Source organism: Eurytemora carolleeae, unplaced genomic scaffold, assembly GCF_000591075.1.
Source record: "Eurytemora carolleeae unplaced genomic scaffold, Eaff_2.0 scaffold1818, whole genome shotgun sequence".
Classification (NCBI taxonomy): Eukaryota; Metazoa; Arthropoda; class Copepoda; order Calanoida; family Temoridae; genus Eurytemora; species Eurytemora carolleeae.
In genome coordinates this window covers 15,754-23,441 of record NW_019397718.1, presented here as the reverse complement: position 1 = coordinate 23,441, position 7,688 = coordinate 15,754, and the positions used below count along the sequence as shown (strand labels likewise).

Below are 7,688 nucleotides of genomic sequence, written 5' to 3'. Positions count from 1 at the left end.
GTTACATATGTTAAAATTGTTTCACTATCCTTATATTTAATCACTATCCTTTCATTTATTCACATATATACTTAGTGATTTGGTATTTGTAGTATTTATCTATTATCGAATATTTTTTACAATTTAATTAATTTTTTGTTAAAAATATTTCAATATTAATGTTTGTTTTTGGGAAAAATATATTAGGGAAAAAATATTGTTTTTTGGTTTTGATTAAAATTTACTAAGACAAGAAGAACTGGTTTAAAGAATATTATTTAAAGTTGTAATAGATGGAAATTAAACTGTTCTTGAATTTACTAAGACTAGAAGAACTGGTTTAAAGAATATTATTTAAAGTTATAATAGATGGAAATTCAACTGTTCTTGAATTTACTGACACAAGAAGAACTGGTTTAAAGCATATTATTTAAAATTACTAAGACAAGAAGAACTGGTTTAAAGAATATTATTTAAAGTTGTAATAGATGGAAATTAAACTGTTCTTGAATTTACTAAGACAAGAAGAACTGGTTTAAACAATATTATTTAAAGTTATAATAGATGGAAATTAAAATGTTCTTGAATTTACTAAGACAAGAAGAACTGAAGAAGAACTGGAAGTGGCTTCCACTACATCAAATAATCCAAGTTCGAAATATCCAAGGTTTACCCCGCCATGTTGCAAAGATATACGAATTTGAAAATTTGATTTTGTGGCAAAGACTCAATTAAATTTCATTTTTACAATTTCATTTATAAAAACTGTTTGAGTGCATAAAATATATTTTTAAGAAGGTTTATTTATATTGTAGAGAGAGAAACACTTATGTCATGAAGAAAATTTAGGTTTTTATACAGAAATTCCCGATTAGCACGAGCAAATAAAAGCAAAAGTATACTTTTCTTCCTAAATCAAGATTAACAGTCCGTAAAAATATTAACCTGGCATACAGTGAGACTCATAAAACTGTGGAAAAGGAAGGACAGCATTTAAGCAATCTTATTTACATTTTATGCCGTCAGAAAGAAATTAGTTGATGGTGCAAACCTTTGATATTTCAAATGTATGCTATTTGTATTAACAGAATTCACAATTTGAAAAATCAAGTTGAGAAGATGGTTGAATTTGGTATGTAAAATTTTAATGACGACCTAAAACTCTTAAATTCTGACAATTAGAAGATGGTTGAATTTGGTATTCAAAATTTTTATGACGACATAAAACTCTTAAATTCTGACAATTAGAAGATGGTTGAATTTGGTATTTAAAATTTTAGTGACGACCTAAAACTCTTAAATTCTGACAATTAGAAGATGGTTGAATTTGGTATTCAAAATTTTAATGACGACCTAAAACTCTTGAATTCTGACAATTAGAAGATGGTTGAATTTGATATTCAAAATTTTAATGACGACCTAAAACTCTTAAATTCTGACAATTAGAAGATGGTCGAATTTGGTATTCAACATTTTAATGACGACATAAAACTCTTAAATTCTGACAATTAGAAGATGGTTGAATTTGGTATTTAAAATTTTAATGACGACATAAAACTCTTAAATTCTGACAATTAGAAGATGGTTGAATTTGGTATTCAAAATGCGTTCATTAATAGATATATTTCAGTAAATCACTTTGTAAAAATACAATAATTGATATTTGACGAGAAATACATATTTTTGCAAGGTTCAATTTGGAATGTCGTCTTTGGCCATCAATGAAAAATAAAATGCTTACATTGACAAAATAAAATATAAATTAAAAGTAAACCTATGAAATATGCAGCATCAAAATCATATAAAAAATATCATTCATAATTTTTTGTACCTTTCTTTAATTTTTAATTTTTGATATTATAGATTTGTTTTATCTACATTTCCTGGTTGTATCGTAATGTAAAGGGTTACCCATAAAGGATGAGACTCCAGAGACGATTGTACAAATTTTGTCTAGTCCGTTTTCTTGCATCATAGGTTCCTTGCATGCTGGTAAAGGCCACAAACTCTAATTTCCAATCTCTATTTCTTTGCAACTTGATGGCGCAAACCTTTGATATTTCAAATTTATACTATTTGCATTAACAAAATTCACAATTTGAAATATCAAAGGCCTACAACATCAAGTTACAAAGATATTGGGATTTCAAAATTATAATTTTTGGAAAGTATTCAGTTCCTTTCACCCAAGATAAAAATCTTAAGTGTAATTAATTTCTACTTCTTATTAAACAGCAATTAAAAAAACTAAATTTAGAGAAGCTAAAGTCACAAAGTTGTACCAGTAATGTCGTATAAATTTAACCTTCTTCTGAATACTGGAGTACACTGTGAATAGTTTTACAAGTAACTTGGAAATCAACTTGTTAAGTGGAATGTGTCTTAGACTTATACAGTGCAGTACAGTACAGTACAGTACAGTACAGTAAAGTACAGTACAGTACAGTACAGTACAGTACAGTGCAGTACAGTAAAGTACAGTACAGTACAGTATAGTACAGTACAGTACAGTACAGTACAGTACAGTACAGTACAGTTCAGTTCAGTACAGTACAGTTTAATACAGTACAGTAGGTACGTCGTACAGTATAGTAATCAATTTTGAATCTTTTTTAGCCTAAGACAACCCCTGGCTATCCATGGGTGTCCACAAAAAATTTCAGCCCATCCGGTTCAGCTGTTTGACCAGCTATACGCATCATGAATGTCTTGTTTTTTTATATAGATAAATTAGAAAAATTAAAGCATGCACAAAGAAATTGACTAGAGGCGAAAATAAGAGCAATTTAAGGGGAGGGAGGGGGGGGGGGAAAGCACCCCCCTTTGATTTTGCCCTTAGGGTTGTGAAAGGGGAGTGTAATACATGTCCCCAGTTCACCTTTTCAAGGCCCTCTTATTAAAAAAAAATTTGACCTCTAACTTTAATAGTTAAATTAAAAGGGAGGATTTTAAAAAAGTTAAAAAAGTATGACAAAAAAATTTTCAACAATTTTTTTTTTGCTTCTAACAAATATTAACATGTGACAAATGTTATTATATCCTTTTTTCAAGGGCTTTTTAAATATATGAGTTTTAGACCTTTAGCTTAATTAATAAAAAAGTTATTAACCATTTCTCATTTTTGAAAACACCGACCCCCCGTTTAATTGTTCCTGTAAGAAAAGAAGTTTGAATATAAAATTTGTATTTCTCTGGTTATAGTAAACCTGGGCCTGAGGCACTGTAATTTTTTTAAATTACCAACACTCAGCTTAAACTGTTAGAATGGTTCAGCAGGGCAAGCATTTTTAACAAAATAAATCAAATTTCAATTTTGTGGTATTTTCTTAGTGCTCACTAATAAACTCTTAGATTGAGACAGATCAATTTCAAAGGATCAACACATGATGTCTGGTTGATCCTAAATTGCTCTACCCTATAATATTATACCTTAGATTGAGACAGATCAATTACAAAGGATCAACACATGATGTCTGGTTGATCCTAAATTGCTCTAGCCTATAATATTATACCTTATGTGTCCCCAATTAAATAATTTAACGTTTAATTTGTATTTTAATATTAAATATGCATACTTATACACATCATTCTGTTATAATGGCCAGGCCAAGTGCTAATAACTCTGATCCTATTTAGGAACATATGCCGGATCCCTTGAGACCTCCTTAATCCTAGCAAGCTTGGATCCCATCATCAGGAGGAGGAGGGTCCAAGCCTCTGATAATACCTTATGCTCTGGAGCTAGTTTTAACCTCTGCTGGTCTCCCAGATACCTCATCATCCTCTGGACCTGTAAAAACAAGCGCTCCAATATCTCCTCCTTTGTTGTCTGGAGGAACTCTGCATGCTGCCATGCTCCATGACGTTCAGGAGGTTCCCAGATACTTGGGAGATGAATTGTGCGCTAATTTGCGCATATATATATAAAATATGAGTCTAAAAAAGATTCTTTTTTGTGATCTAGATATTTATTATCTCCGTGTCAAGATTATGTTAATTTTACAAAATTGTTTACATGTATCAAATATAAATATTTTACAACAATATCGTGTACATTCATTTTTGAAACAAAAATTAAGAAGAGAACAGTTAAGTTACGGATACACTTTTTCTCTTTGTTTTTTCCCCGCCAAAATTAATGATACATTTATATTCAAGTAATGGTGAGGCATCAGTTCAATAGAAAAGAAAAAACAAAATACATTATTTATCATGGGATAGCATATCTGTATTCAATAAAACTGAGGGTTATTACAAACACAGTTTGTGTTGTCGCATATTAAAAGGTGCTAAAAATAACTTTGTGCATGTTTTCATAATACATGCGCTGGAGCTAGTTTTCTTTTTTTGAAATAAAAGAGAATTTATGTTAGCTCATTAGTTTTGAGACTGTATAAACTGGATAAATGAAGGTACAGTCTAGTAAAGAATCATACCAACGAGGAACCCTTTTAATTTTAAGCAAAATTATGTTAACTCGTTAATGTTGAGGCTTCATAAGCAAGGTGAAAGAAGGAACATAATAATTAAGAAATATACTAACTAGGAACATTGATGGTTCATCGTTAATATCTATATCCTAAAAAAGATTCTAGTAATATTAACTTTTTACGGTATTAGATCAGAACTTCTAGTTTTATACTTTCTTCAGTACAGTTTTATACAGACCTCTATGTAAGTATTTATTTTCAAATATTTCTAATATCTATATTACTACTCATAGACTCAATGAAAAAAATAAAATTTACTTACTTATCCAATAGTTTATTCACAAAGGTTAGTCACAGAGTAAAGTATAATGAAAGATACAATGTTTATATATGGTTGAAAAATTACAGTAATGCCCATGTCCAGAAGAAAGGATGTGTCTATACAGCCTGAAAAGGCCTAGCAAGCTTTTTAGCAACAATGATAGGGTAAATGAAAGTTAAGACGTAGTTTATTCTGGCAACAAAGTTTAATCTAGGAGATAGGACCAAAAGGACTGCTCCAGATTTTCTTTATTCCCTGGGGAAAATGGGCGTTATATTGAAAAAAGTAAAGCTGTGGGATTTTCTGACACGGTTTCTTATGAAAAAAATCGAATACAATGCCTGAAAAGATTCATAAAACTCGTAAAACGGCCTACAACAAAATATATAGAATTAGATTTAATTGATCCCATAATAGACCAGTTTTCATCCTTAAAAATCCAGACATAAAAGAGTTTGCTACAATTTTTGGTTTTATCTCAAAAGGACCGAACAAAAAGAAGGAGTTGTTAAAAAACTTATTGCTTTATAAACTAGTGTTCCTACACCATTGTATTTGGAACTGTATGAAATATCAACTATGAACTGTTAACCACAGTGTCATATCCTGACTCAACACAACAAAAGTTTAATGACCTTGACGATCCAGATTTGAATTTTTACTAGATGAAATTCAGCAAATGAACATGACATTGAAACATTAAAATCAAATATGAATGACTTGAGAAACGTTGCTGGAAAGGAAGCTCTTGAAAAAATTGAATCCGAACTTTTGGAACTAGCTAACAAAATGGAATCAAAACTAAATACTGGAAGTACTATTGAGGAAGATTTTAATAGCAAACTACTCTTACTCACTGAGGGTGTCAAACCTGTTTGCTTGAACTTCTCTCTGTTCCGTTGGTAGAGCAGAGATCTTTGAAGGATAGGGGACAGTAGCAACTGCAAAAGTACAATCTACCTTGCCTCCACAGGATCTCTTGAGCAAGATCACATCTCTTTTGAAGTTTCTCAGGTCTGTCCTGATCTTGTCTAGAGATCTTCCTCTCATGACGCCATTCAGCCCTCAAACAAAGAGAACATCGACTGGACTATAACTGTCCTTAAAATCGGCCGTGAATGCTTGATGGACCGTCTTGATGGAATACCAATTACATCAACATGAATGTCAATTATGTCATCAACTGGATATCCCTTCTTCTTTCCCTGCCAGTTGTTGAGGAGGATGGAGGTCACAGGTACTGGATGTCTTACACCTGTCTTATGGGAATGAGGAGTAGTTTTACACAAGGTGCAGTTATATTCTCTTGAACTTAGAGGAGTTGTGTCTATGACGAATTATTTTCTCTATTGGTACCATGAAAGAAGCAAATTCTGAGCAGATACTACAGTAGTACTTGTCCTTCTTGTACTTAAGCTTGAGGTTCCTTTACTTAGGTATCTTGGAGTGGTTAAAGGAGCTAAGTTCATTAGATTTACGGTTCCTGGATATTTCCTTCCTTTGCATCGCAGGTAGGTTGTCTGGATCCAAGTTTTCAGCAGGATATAGATCTGTTCCATAGCCAGGAGGGATATTTGGCGGAGCATAAACGGCGTTGGGAAACTTGAAGGCAAGTGGAATAGGCAGATGGCCCGGTCAGGGGTAGTTCCGATCCATCTGCATCATATTAATATTTATTACAAGGAAAGATAGTTATGTATTAATAGTAATGATAGTTCACCCCGAACTAACCAGAGAGAGAAGCATTCGGTTCCTTTTATTTGAAATCAAACGTGTTTTTTGTTTATTTTATACTTTTTCATTCAAAATGTATATGACAACAACAAAAAATATTTAAGAGAAAAGTCTATAAAATTATGTAAAAGGGGTCAAATTGTGATCGAAAGTCACAGTTTTCTAAAATATTGACAGAACCATTAAATCCAATTGAGTTATGAATCTCCAGTTATAATTAAACAACAAGACAACTAGATTAAAAATAAATTGAGAAACATTTTTTTAAATTTGATATTATGGAGTTTGTATTTCAGAAGTTTTTATTTTCAGGATTTTGTCTCGTCAGGAGTTTGTCTTGTCAGGAGTTTGTCTTTCAGGAGTTTGTATTTTCAGGAGTTCGTCTTTCAGGAGTTTGTCTTTCAGGAATTTGTCATGGCGCCCTTTAATAGCAAAGATTTTCTGCAGATTTTCTTTAATTTTTATAAAAAAAGACGACATTTAAAGAATTTGAACAAATTCATAGAAAATAAGAAATTCAATATAATGATGAAAAAGGAAATAATTAATTCAAACTTCGATTTATTGACAAATATCTTTTGAGAAATATGTTTCTAAACATCTAATTAGTTTACTATAGAATTTGTTTTTCGTCGTTATTTAATATAATTAAAAAAAAGATTCTAAAAACATACCTACCCAAATTCATGATTTTGAACATCGACTTTGCGCTTAAACTCAGTAATTATGCATCGTGGAAACGTTTTATATGTATCAAATGAATCCTAAAGAATTTGTCCCCAATTCTGCATACTCAGTTTAACTACCTTACATAGCCAGTCTGACCCTTTAAAGGAGTTCTTTCTATATCAACATTCCTAGCCTTCTTATTGTTGCGTCCCGTACTATATTTGTTTGACTGAAGTATAAGATAATAAGACAAAATATTTGGAATTTCACCATATTTATATATCTGACGATGGGTCTATAAACCTTCCAACAATATTAACTAAACTCCTGTTACAAACTGCTCAGTTTAAAGAAAATATAAAGAAAACTGTCTGTTGTCCGCATGAAACATTCACCAGTTCTGATATAGAAATGTTTAAGCAAGAATTTCAACATCTATCTCCCCAAGAGTATCCTGAATCTGCTGATGAGCTGGATGAACAGTTGAAGGGGTTGAAGGAGGGTATCATCATGTATACTCAGACAAATATAGAGCAGGCTAGAGAACTGTTATC

At 31.5% G+C, this 7,688-nt stretch overlaps 1 long non-coding RNA gene across 1 annotated transcript; it reads right to left on the bottom strand.

The window, feature by feature from the left end:
* Nucleotides 1–3,514: 3,514 nt before the first annotated feature.
* On the bottom strand, nt 3,515–4,554 carry LOC111715629 (uncharacterized). The gene is made up of 2 exons (XR_002768276.1): nt 4,523–4,554; nt 3,515–3,769 (listed from the first exon to the last, which is right to left on the bottom strand). It is a non-coding gene; the product is annotated as an uncharacterized LOC111715629 (long non-coding RNA).
* Between the last annotated feature and the right edge of the window lie 3,134 nt (nt 4,555–7,688).